At 30.4% G+C, this 13,761-nt stretch overlaps 2 non-coding genes across 2 annotated transcripts; one reads left to right on the top strand and one right to left on the bottom strand.

Moving 5' to 3' along the window:
• Positions 1 to 3,098: 3,098 nt before the first annotated feature.
• LOC139878863 (small nucleolar RNA R71) lies at positions 3,099 to 3,205 on the bottom strand. Its single transcript, XR_011769723.1, has one exon. It is a non-coding gene; the product is annotated as a small nucleolar RNA R71 (small nucleolar RNA).
• Positions 3,206 to 7,087: 3,882 nt separating this feature from the next.
• LOC139878873 (small nucleolar RNA R71) lies at positions 7,088 to 7,194 on the top strand. The gene has a single exon (XR_011769733.1). It is a non-coding gene; the product is annotated as a small nucleolar RNA R71 (small nucleolar RNA).
• Positions 7,195 to 13,761: the final 6,567 nt, after the last annotated feature.

Genomic DNA, 13,761 nt, shown 5'->3' with positions numbered 1-13,761 from the left:
ATTAAAATTCCAACATTGAGAGATTTGGAAGTTTGTGATATGCCGAGTTTGTAAATGATATTGCTAAAAATGTATACATTTTTAGTAATAAATTCGTTACAATATGTAAAGTTTTTAATTGTAATTTCCTTATTTTTAGTTGTAATCGTTTAAATAAATAAGTGCGAAGACGAAAGACGAAAGACGAAAATCGCTCGAAAATGAAGATTTAAAGGCGAAAACGAAGATTTGAAAGACGAAAACGTCCAAAATGCTCAAACGTACAAGTTACACTCCAACTGGTTTAATTTACCGATGAATAACGTCTAAAAATTGACAAGAGTACAAGCCGCGGAACGCAAAGTACAATATTTCAAAGCACACGAAAAGACGTTCGAGAAACCAGAACCGAGACATAAACCGGGTGTGAACATACGAGACAACGGAGCTAAAATTACAAGTCAACTATGCACAAGAATATAATATATATATATATATATATATATATATATATATATATATATATATATATATATATATATATATATATATATATTATGTCGACAAGCTAGTGAACAAAAATCTCTGAGCTGGAAATACACCCTTCGCGATCGCGGAGCAATAAGGCATAAATGCTTCGCGATAGCGGAGCCGTAATTTTCAGAAACTGCCTATAAAAGGCCTCGCATTCTGCCGATTGATCCCATCTTTTTCTCATCCAAATTCAATCTCTGTCTCTCTCTATATATAATATATTTATATTTATAATTTATTATTTTAAGTTTAAGTTAAGTTTAGTTTGGTTATTGTAACGTTTAATTTACGAGTTTTAAGTCGAAGCTCTGTCCGTGTAACATTACGCTATTAATATCGCTTTTTACCATTCCAACTCGCTATAAGTCTCCACGTCCCAACTTTATTATATTCAAGTATCGTTATTATCGTTGTTATTACTATTGTTATTATTATTGTTGTTATTTTTATTGTTATCGTAATATTTATTATTATCGTCGTTATTATCGTTATTTATTATTTAGTTTTATTATTGTTATTGTTTATTATTATTATTATTGTACCCATGTCCACTTTATATAATTTATATTTTTATACCGTTATAATGTCCAACTAAATACCCATAGTGGTAACTAAAATGTAGAACCTCTGGACGAATGGATTGAACCATTTTATAATATTATGATGTAACTTTGACTATTTTTAATATTAAGTTTAATCACCGACCCATTGTTATATAATTTAATATTTTCACCCCTATCACATAATTTATTAAATTGATAAACGAAAGTTAATTAAAGTTACATAAATTGTGCTTCAACACTTTAGTGATCTAGACTGATATATGGACAAATTATTGACAACAATTTAGAAGTATGATTCGGTGGTTTGAGTAATATTATAGTTTATATAATCGTGCAATTATAAAAAGAGAAACCGTTATAATTTTGGAATTAGCGAAAGTTAAAACCGGATTAAATCTCAATTTGAATAGTTGGGGTATATTTTAATTCGCTAAAACGAGATCTAACGAAAGTTAGATTTAATTTTAGTTAGTTAAAACTTTAAAAAAAAATCGAAAGATAAAATATAAAGTTATATATAAAAACATCGTAATCGGACTTAAAAAACGATCCATTAATCCAGAGGGGACATATTTTAGTAGCCACTACTTTAATATTTTTATTAATCTCTATGATTTCACTTTTTACTACATAGATAAATTTTAATTACTTTTTACTTTTCACTTTTTACCATATAGTACATTTTAATTACTTTTTACTTTTCACTTTTTACCACATAGTAAATTTTAATTACTTTTTACTATTTTACTATTTTATCATTTAAAGTTTTATTTTCTCCATTTTGTAAAAGTAGTATTAATTGTATTTTTATTTTCGTTAATTTAGTTATTTAGTTTTAGTTAAATTTAAATTGCGTTTAGTTAAAAATTAAAGCCTAATCTAAAACCCCCCTTTTTAATAGTTTAGCTTTTAGCGATTAAAAATCTTGAAAACTCCATCTCTCTGTGGAACGAACCGGATTTACCAAATAAAATATTACTATACAGATGGGACTAGTTGCCTATATGTGTGAAATCAATCCGAAACCATAAAAACGCCATATAATCACAACCAATTCGTGTAATAAAATCAATCCAAATCCGTTCAAAATAAAAGGACACGATCACGCACATCAACTTTTTGACGCCGCTGTCGGGGAATTGGCAGTTAAACGGAATAGACAATTTTCTGATTCGTAGTAATAGTTGGATTTTTTAGTGGCGAGTTGTGGATTTTCGATTTAAAGGGTCCTGGCTACCTGCTACATCTTTTGGCTATTCGAAACGTGAGCAAAATTGGAAAAAAGTCTGTTCGTTTAAAGGTTTTTATTTGTTTTTAGTTATTCGATCCTTTCGTGAAAATTCATTTTCAAGAAAGTTCAATGTTCATACACTTAGTGAATAAATCCTTCAAGACTACATACAATTCTTTAATTGTATGACCCGTTCAGGAAATTCTAAACTCGTTGCACCTAATCCAGAACCTGAAAGAGACTTGAACAAAAGATTAAAACAGGAAAAACAAAAAAAATTAGGTAGTACTAATCAACCGAAAACACCGAAAAACAACAAAAAAGATAAACAAGTAGGAAACACTAGTGGTCAACCAGAAATCAAAATTGAACCTGAAACCATCGTCATTAAAGAAGAAATGGCTGAAGTAACACCTGATCCAAATGACCTACCGATGTGGAATACCAGACAAACTGCTCCCCCTCTCGCTCTTGCACCTATAAGAAGACTTGAAATTGAGACTGAAAACTGGGAAGTCAAGGGGCAGTTTATGCACATGGTTCGTGAGAACCAATTCGACGGAAGACTTAATAACAACCCGATGGAACATCTAGAAGCTTTTGAAGATTTATGTGAACTATACAAAACCAAAGATGTTTCTTCAGATGCATTTAAATTAAGAACTTTTCCATACTCGTTAATCGGAGACACAAAAGCATGGTTGAAAGCATCAAAACCTGATTCTATCACAACTTTCAATGAATTAAGAGAAAAATTCATTACCCGATTTTTCCCACCGGCAAAAGCCGAAAGACTTAGAACTGAAATCACCACTTTTAAACAAAAGACAGATGAAACTCTTTATGATGCCTGGGAAAGATTAAAAAGAATGTTACGAAATTGTCCGCAACACGGATTCCAAAAAGGGTGTAACGACCAGGATTTTTCCGATCGTTTTATATATATAAGATTAATATTTACATAAATTAAGCATTACCAACATGATAAGCAATCTAAAATGTTGAGACTTATATTTTTGAAAAGAGTTTTACACAACGTTTGACCATCCAACTTGACCGATGATATCACGAACTATATAACATATGATAATTATACGTTTGTGTATATATATGTATTTATATATATTTAACATGATCTAAGGATGGTTTAACATCTCATTGTGTACTAATGACAATGAGTTATAAGTATATTTTGAAACTACTAACTTAAGTTTTCAAAACGATAACTATACGTAACATTCTTTGATTTATATACTTATAACCTATAATGCTTATACATGTATCGTATATATAATGTATTTAATCACTTTTTAAGGACTTAAATACATAAAACAATATAAGTATATTCACAAAAGATAGCTATATTTGAATTCTCGTTCCGTTTCCTCAAAATTTCTATACGTATATCTAGGGTATATGTACCCGTATCATACCCAGCTTCTATATGTATTTACTATTGGTATATACACATCAAATCAACATCCTAATCAACATTATTACTGCCCTAGATATGAGGTAACTAGGATTTGTCAAGTAGCATGAATTATTAGTAAGAAAACAAAATTAGGAATCCTTTTCTTTCTTTATAAACTAAAAACATTTTTATGAATGAACACCATTTCTTCACTCCATTTTCTCATACCTACACCCTCATTTCTCTCTCAAAATACTCCTAACTTCATACTTGATCATCTCCAAGCATTTTCCCCATCATTTAGCTTCAATTACAAGCCTTAAACACCATAAGAAAACTCTTTCAAGAACATATCAAAATAACCACCCATTTGAAGAAGTTTACTTCCAACCTTTTGATCTAACTCCATCACTCTTTGATTCCAAGATTATTTCTTATCTTTTGCAGTAACTTTGTCCAAGTAACTTATGGTAGTAACCTTGTTCATAATCTTATTCAATTCATATTCATATAGCTATCTTATTTTGTGGTATAAAATTTTAACAACAAGAACATAGTTTGAATGATTTCAAACTTGTTCGCAAACTAAATAGATCCTTCTAACTTGACTTTTAAAACACTTTAAGACCTGTAATATATCATAATAATATGCTAACTTAACAAGAGATAACTTGGTTTTACAAAGAACATCTTAAAAACTGAATCTACGTCGTCGGAGTGCAACCGGGGGCTGTTTTGGGTTGGATAATTAAAAACCATCTTAAGCTTTGAATTGGAAGTTCATGTTCTGGAAAAATGATATTTCTTATGAATATGTTAACACATAAAAATTTTATGGTTTAACTCAAAGTGTAAGTATTTTTAGAAAAATGATCATTAAATGTTGTTTTTATGATGGAAAATGATCACTTTCATAAGTTTCACCAAAGTTTGACCTATAACCTGTGATTTCAAATACAACCTAAGGTATTTTCAGTTCATATTCTTAAAATTTGACTCGATCCAAGGAAGTGGCAAGTTGAACCAACAAAAACGGAGTTGTAATGAAGAAACTACGACTAAAACAAGATCGGGTATCCGAAGCTAGTTTAGCTACGAAAATATTTGGAGAAAAATTAAATTAATCATATATTTTCTAATTAATATGATATTTTATATATATTTACTTATGATTTGTTTTTATATATTTCAGGACCACCCGTAAACAACACGAGAAGATTAATCATAAGACCTCATGATTGTACGCAACACGTCATTTGACAACACGGTACTTTATGTACGCAACACGTCATTTGACAACATGGTACCATGGGTCGAGATTAATTCTGATCAATACGAATACGGTGGGGTCTTTATTTATTTTATTGAGCAACTAATTGTGGACCACTAATATCGGACTGCTAACTACGGACTAAGAAAACATTAAAAGTATTATATATATATATATATATATATATATATATATATATATATATATATATATATATATATATATATATATATATATATATATATATATATATATATATATATATATGTAACGATTACTTGAAAAGAAAATATGTTGATATATTATATATATGGTTAGGTTCGTGATATCTATCGGAGACCAAGTCGAATTAAATACCTTCAAGGCAAAAGTGAGTATATAGTCCCACTTTTAAACTCTAAATATTTCGGGATGAGAATACATGCATTTTATGATTTACGTTATGGACACAAGTGATTAAAAATATATATTCTACATTGAGTTGTACCACCCTGCATATCTTCCCTAATAGCTTGGTAACTACTATTTACATGTGGTATTGTAAACGCGAATCCTGTTGATAGATCTATCGGGCCTAACAACCCCAACCGGACTGGACGACCAGTATTCAACGGTTGCACAGTACTTCATTTCGGTGACTACACTTGGTACGGTGTAGTAAGATTTCATAATAAAGGGAATATGCGACGTTGATTAAATGTTAAGTATGGTTATCAAGTGCTCAACAACTTATAATATTTTTATTAAAACGTTTATATATGAAATCTTGTGGTCTATATTTATAACGCTACCGGCATTAAACCTATATCTCACCAACTTTATGTTGATGTTTTAAGCATGTTTATTCTCAGGTGATAACTAAAAGCTTCCGCTGCAACATGTTGAATTTAAGCAAGATCTTGAGTATGCATATTTGTGTCAAAAATAAAACTGCATATCGGAGGATTTGTAATGTAAAATACGTTGGAAATCGTGTTGTTATCATCACATGTAAAATTTGTAAGACTAAGATTATCGCTAAACGATAATCATTATTATCTTGTTTAAACCTTGTATTTGTAATAAAATTTATGGTTTGTATTGTAAAAACGAATGCAGTTTTTGAAAAACGTCGCATATAGAGGTCAATACCTCGCAATGAAATCATATGTTATTGTATTCGTCCTTATGGTTAAGGTCAGGTTATGACAAAGGGCAAATAGTACAAACTTTTTATCGTGGTATTGATGAACATACTCGTGGTATATTAGATTCCTCCGCCGGAGGAGTATTTATGTACAAATCACCAAATCAAGCGTATGACATGTTACAAAACATGTCAGTTCATACTTTTGAATGGACATCATCTATAGATCAACAATCTAGAAGGACGGTGGCAAGCCTTGAAGAAAATGATGAAAACACAACAACCATAGCCTCTTTGTCAATCCAATTCAAAAAGTTTGGAAGAGAAATAGATAAACTAAATTCAACAGTTTTAGCATTACAAGTAGGTTTTGAAATCTGTGGACAGCCACATCTCACGAAAGATTGTGATATCAATGATCGACCAATGAACTCAGTAGCACAAGTTAATTTTATTGCCAATCAAAGACAAGGCAATTTTCAAGGAGGGAGTTCTGGTTATCAACCTAAAAACCCTGGATATCAAAATCCTGGGTATCAAAACCTGAAAAATTTTGCTTTGTCTTTGATTGGAAATAAAATTAACTTGTGCTACTGAGTCCATTGGTCGATCATTGATATCACAATCTTTCGTGAGATGTGGCTGTCCACAGATTTCACAGCCTACTTGTAATGCTAAAACTGTTGAATTTAGTTTATCTATTACTCTTCCAAACTTTTTGAATTGGTTTGACAAAGAGGCTATGGTTGTTGTGTTTTCATCATTTTCTTCAAGGCTTGCCACCGTCCTTCTAGGTTGTTAATCTCTAGACGGTGTCCATTCAAAAGTATGAACTGACATGTCTTCTAACATGTCATACGCTTGATTTGGTGATTTGTCCATAAATACTCCTCCGGCGGAGGAATCTAATATACCACGAGTATATTCATCAATACCACGATAAAAAGTTTGTACTATTTGCCCTTTTTGCAATCCGTGTGGCGGACAATTTTGTAACATTCTTTTTAATCTTTCCCAGGCATCATAAAGAGTTTTATCTGTCTTTTGTTTAAAAGTGGTTATTTCAGTTCTAAGTCTTTCGGCTTTTGCCGGTGGGAAAATCGGGTAATGAATTTTTCTCTTAATTCGTTGAAAGTTGTGATAGAGTCAGATTTTGATGCTTTCAACCATGCTTTTGCGTCTCCGATTAATGAGTATGAAAAAGTTCTTAATTTAAATGCATCTGAAGAAACATCTTTGGTTTTGTACAGTTCACATAAGTCTTCAAAAGCTTCTAGATGTTCTATCGAGTTGTTATTAAGTCTTCCGTCGAATTGGTTCTCACGAACCATGTGCATAAACTGCCCCTTGACTTCCCAGTTTTCAGCCTCAATTTCAGGTCTTCTTATAGGTTCAAGAGCGAGAGGGGGAACAGTTTGTCTGGTATTCCACATCGGTAGGTAATTTGGATCAGGTGTTACTTCAGCCATTTTGTAACGACCCGACTTTTTCAACTTATATTTTTGTGCTCTATACTCTCACGAATCTACTTATATGTGCGTACTGAGCTAGTTTATGCTCTGGGATCTTTATTCATGATTAATTACTTTCGTTAGTATCTTACAATGTGTTGTTAAGTGCGTAATCACTTAACTTGATCCTCGAATGATTTTACGACCGTTAGTGTCACTTGTCATTTTGAACGCGCTACGTACTTTGTACACGTTTAACTTTTGTCATAATTGGAGTATTATGACTACTTGAAACTAATTGTTATTTTCTAATGACAATTACTTGGCTTATTGGTTGGTTAATTACGCTTAGTAATTTACTAATGCACACTAGTTAGTCTTATTGGACTTTTTACCTTAATGAATTTAGACCCACCCTACTCTAGTTAATGGACCATTGAATTAGCCCAACATTAATGGCTTTATGATCCATTAAGATGTAGGACAAAAACCCATTAAGATGAGCCAACATACTAGCATTTTTGTTAGCCATTACTACATATGTTGTAGTGACCCGAACTTTTCCATGTTTATAATATTAATTGAGATTGATATTTGCATGACTAAATGTTTCCAACGTGTTAAGCAATCAAACTTGTTAAGACTTGATTAAATGAAATAAGTTTCATATATACAATTGATCACCCAAGTTGACCGGCGATTCACGAACGTTACAAAATTGTAAAAACTACATGTTGTGGTATATATAGACATATATATATATATATATATATATATATATATATATATATATATATATATATATATATATATATATATATATATATATATATATATATATATATATATATATGGTTGACATAAGATTATGATGAGTAAGTATCTCACTAAGTATATTAACAATATGTGATATACATAAGAAATGAGATTACTAAGTTAAGAAACTCAAAATGATATATATATATAACGATTATCGTTATGATAACGTCTACTAAATACATATGTATCATATTAAGATATTGATGCACTATATTTAAAATGATAAAATGATATTTAAATATATCATTAAGTGTGTTAACAATGAACTACATATGTAAAAACAAGACTACTAACTCAAGAATTACGAAACGAGACTTATATGTAATGATTATCGTTGTAACGACATTTAAATGTATATATATCATATTAAGATATATTAATATATCATAATATCATGATAATATAATAATTTAACATCTCATTAGATATAATAAACATTGGGTTAACAATATTTAACAAGATCGTTAACTTAAAGGTTTCAAATCAACATTTACATGTAACGACTAACGATGACTTAACGACTCAGTTAAAATGTATATACATGTAGTGTTTTAATATGTATTCATAAACTTTTTAAATACTTCAAGACACTTATCAAAATACTTCTACTTAACAAAAATGCTTACAATTACATCCTCGTTCAGTTTCATCAACAATTCTACTCGTATGCACCCGTATTCGTACTCGTACAATACACAGCTTTTAGATGTATGTACTATTGGTATATACACTCCAATGATCAGCTCTTAGTAGCCCATGTGAGTCACCTAACACATGTGGAAACCATCATTTGGCAACTAGTATGAAATATCTCATAAAATTAAAAAAATATTAGTAATCATTCATGACTTATTTACATGAAAACAAAATTACATATCCTTTATATCTAATCCATATACCAATGACCAAAAACACCTACAAACACTTTCATTCTTCAATTTTCTTCATCTAATTGATCTCTCTCAAGTTCTATCTTCAAGTTCTAAGTGTTCTTCATAAATTCCATAAGTATAGTTTCATAAAAATCAAGAATACTTCCAAGTTTGCAAGTCTACTTCCAAGCTTTCTAATCCATTCCAAGTAATCATCTAAGATCAAGGAACCTTTGTTATTTACAGTAGGTTATCTTTCTAATTCAAGATAATATTCATATTCAAACTTTTATTCAATTTCTACAACTATAACAATCTTATTTCAAGTGAAAATCTTACTTGAACTGTTTTCGTGTCATGATTCTGTTTCAAGAACTTTCAAGCCATCCAAGGATCCTTTGAAGCTAGATCCATTTTTTTCATTTCCAGTAGTTTTATCCAGAAAACTTGAGGTAGTAATGATGTTCATAACATCATTCGATTCATACATATAAAGCTATCTTATTCGAAGGTTTAAACTTGTAATTACTAGAACATAATTTAGTTAATTCTAAACTTGTTCGCAAACAAAAGTTAATCCTTATAACTTGAGTTTTAAAATCAACTAAACACATGTTCTATATCTATATGATATGCTAACTTAATGATTTAAAACCTGGAAACACGATGAACACCATAAAATCGGATATACGCCGTCGTAGTGAAATCGGGGGCTGTTTTGGTTTGGATAATTAAAAACTATGATAAACTTTGATTTAAAAGTTGTTCTTCTGGGAAAATGATTTTTCATATGAACATGAAAGTATATCCAAAAATCTTGGTTAAACTCAAAGTGAAATTATGTTTTTCAAAATGGTCATCAAGATGTCGTTCTTTCGACGGAAATGACTACCTCTTTAGTAATTGACATGTAACTTAAATTTCCGACTATAAACCTATACATTTTCTGTTTGGATTCTTAAATTAGAGTTCAATATAAAACCATAGCAATTTGATTCACTCAAAACGGATTTAAAATGAAGAAGTTATGGGTAAAACAAGATTGGATATTTTTGATCTTTTTAGCTACGGGAAATGTTTAACAAATCTATACAAATCATATCCTAGCTAACTTATATTATATTATACATGTATTCTAATATATTATGATATCTTGGGATACCATAGACACGTATGCAAATGTTTTGACATATCATATCGATCCATGTATATATATTATTTGGAACAACCATAGACACTCTATATGCAGTAATGTTGGAGTTAGCTATACAGGTGATGTTATGCGAGGTGTATATAAAATAGTTATTAATTTTAGCAGAAAACACTATTAAATACGATACAATTTTACACAAGATATTTATTTATTTATAGAATGGATATACTTAAACCTTGCTACAACACTTATAGGCAGTGTACCTAATCGTACAGTAGTGTAGTTTTTAGTAAGTCCGGTTCGTTCCACAGGGAAATTTTTAAACAAAGCTCAACGCTATATTAGTTTACTTTTATAAAAATACAAATATATATATAAGTAATATTATTATTATAAAGGGGGGTTTTTACCGTTTAATGACCGGTTTGTCGATTTTAAGACTTTAGTCGCAGTTAAAACCTAATGTAAAATATTAAATAAATAAAAGACTTAATTTAAAGCGTAAAGTAAATAACGATAATGAAATTGCGAATAATAAAAGTGCGATAAAATAAACTTGCGATAATTAAAGAGTACGATAATTAAAAGTGCGATTAAATAAAATAACAATAAAAATGCGATAATTAGAAGTGCAATTAAATATAAAATAAAGGGAATTAAATATGAAATAAAAGAATTATGCTTATTTAAACTTCCGTAATCATGATGTTTGACGTGTTGATTTTAGTTTTATGCCCATGAGTTAATTGTCCTTTGTCCTGGATTATTTAATATGTCCGTCTGGTTTTTGTCCATAACAGTCCATCAGTCATAAATATAAAGTGCGAGTGTCCTTGTCAAATTATTATTATACCCGAAGTTAAATATTCCAACTAATTGGGGATTCGAATTGTAACAAGGTTTTAATACTTTGTTTAATGAATACACCAGGTTATCGACTGCGTGTAAACCAAGGTTTTACTACTTTGTTAACAATTACACCAATTACCCTTGAATGTAATTTCACCCCTGTTTTAATTATTCTAGTGGCTATTAATCCATTCCCGTGTCCGGTTAAATGAACGATTATTCGTACATATAAATACCCCGCCCATCGTGTCCGATTGAGTGTATATGGTAATTTATAGGGACGCCCAATTGTAAATCTTTATATTAACATTAACAAACTATCATTTAGTTAAACAAATATAAAGCCCATTAATAGCCCATAGTCTAATTTCCACAAGTGTCGTTCTTTTGTCCAAACCCCAATTATGGTACAAAGCCCAATTACCCAATTTTAGTAATTAGCCCAACATCATGATTACTTCGTTTTAAATAAGCATAATAATAACTTAGCTACGAGACATTAATATAAAAAGGTTGAACATAACTTACAATGATTTAAAAATAGCGTAGCGTTACACGGACAGAATTTCGACTTACACCCTTACAACATTCGCTAACATACCCTTATTATTAGAATTATAATTAAAATTAAAATTAAAATATAAATTATATATATATATATATATCGTATATATGAGAGAAGAGAGAAATAGATTATGAAAAATGATCAGAATTCGGTTTGCTTTATAGGCAGAGTCGTTTTTTGGGGCTCCGCGACTCGCGGCAAAATCCTCTTCAAACTCCGCGAGTCGCGGAGAATGAATTTACAGCTCAGTCCTTGGAGTCTTTCTCTGCCGACGGTTTTTTATTTATAAATATAATATATATATATAATTAATATAATTAATTATATATTATATTATATTTATATACATAGTTAACTTGTAATTTTTAGTCCGTTGCGTCGAGCGTTAAGAGTTGACTCTGGTCCCGGTTCCGGATTTTCGAACGTCCTTGCGTACAATTTTATATTTTGTACTTTGCGTTTTGAATCTTGTACTCTTGTAATTTCGAGACGTTTCTTATCAATAATTGGAACCTCTTTGATTGTCTTTTGTTCTTTTGAGCTTTTTGGTCGTTTGCGTCTTCAATTCGTCGAATCTGTCTTTTGTCTTCACCTTTTATTATTTAAACGAATATCACTTGTAAATAGAACAATTGCAACTAAAAGCTTGTCTTTCTTGAGGAATAATGCTATGAAATATATGTTCGTTTTTAGCATTATCAAATATTCCCACACTTGAGCGTTGCTTGTCCTCAAGCAATATTGTCTTGAAATACTAGAATCACTTCTTTATTCTTCACACTTTGTACATCAGTGATTTCTATATGGCGGTATAAACAATGGTAGTAACGATATGGTTTACAGTCCCACATGACTATAAAAAATTAGATCCATTAAGGAAATTGGATCTTTATGAAAACATTTGATCTAAATTAAATCTAGTTTTTTTACCCTAGATAAGTTTTCCGGAATAACCCTTTACCGGTGTTTGCAAAATATTTTTGTGGGTTTGGTGGGTTTTAGATTTGAAAATTTTAGCTCAAAACTTGCGGTTTTGTGTCACCCACTTGCTAACCTTGTATTAGGAAAGCAACACGTCCAGTTTACTTGTTCCGTGATATTGCTCTAAACATACATATTATTCAACGCAATATCACTTATATTTCATAGGTTTTTATCATCTACAAAGACATTCAATGCGCATTTCACGAGAAAAACGACAAAAGAGTGAAGTTAGAAGAAACGACGATAAAACGATAGTTTTAACTAGATTTATATCAAGAAACTCCGAATGAAAGTACAAGATGAAAGAAGAAAAGAGTTCAAATGAGAAGTGCCAAATCTGTACACGTCAACACGGGATCAACAAAGAACAACTGAAGAAGAAAAATGAAGAAAACTGTTATTTGATCTTACACGAATCGTGTATGTCTACACGAAACGTGTAGAATATTTGTTCTCACACGAATCGTGTACTGATACACGAATCGTGTAATGTTAGGCCGAGATAATGATAAGACTGAAATGGGGCGGCTGCTTTTGATGTTTTAAAAATAATTCTTTTCTCAAATTGAAGACAGCAAAGACTCCATCCAATTAAGTTCAACTACTACTTCTATTCAGTTTAAATACGGAGTACGTTCAGAAGATAGAGACACATTATTACAACACAAAATTACTATACACACACATATTTTCATACAATTATTATACGCAAGTTATTATTCTGTAATTTTTATTACTCTATTAGTTCAAGGTTAAAAATAGTTGTAATATTAAGGGTGTATTGTTCGTGATAAAGGGTGTTATTGTACGCGTGAAAGGGGTGTTATTATTATAATTTTTCTACCATTTGAAGTTAATGCAAGTGAAGATATTTTAGTAAGTTTACTCTGTTAAAATTAGCGTTGTTATTATGTTTGCATATCTATATTTTTATGTCTACCTTAGTGTAAT

The sequence above is a fragment of the Rutidosis leptorrhynchoides genome, chromosome 11 (genome assembly GCF_046630445.1).
Source record: "Rutidosis leptorrhynchoides isolate AG116_Rl617_1_P2 chromosome 11, CSIRO_AGI_Rlap_v1, whole genome shotgun sequence".
In the NCBI taxonomy this organism is placed as follows: domain Eukaryota; kingdom Viridiplantae; phylum Streptophyta; class Magnoliopsida; order Asterales; family Asteraceae; genus Rutidosis; species Rutidosis leptorrhynchoides.
This window is presented reverse-complemented; position numbering and strand designations above follow the sequence as displayed.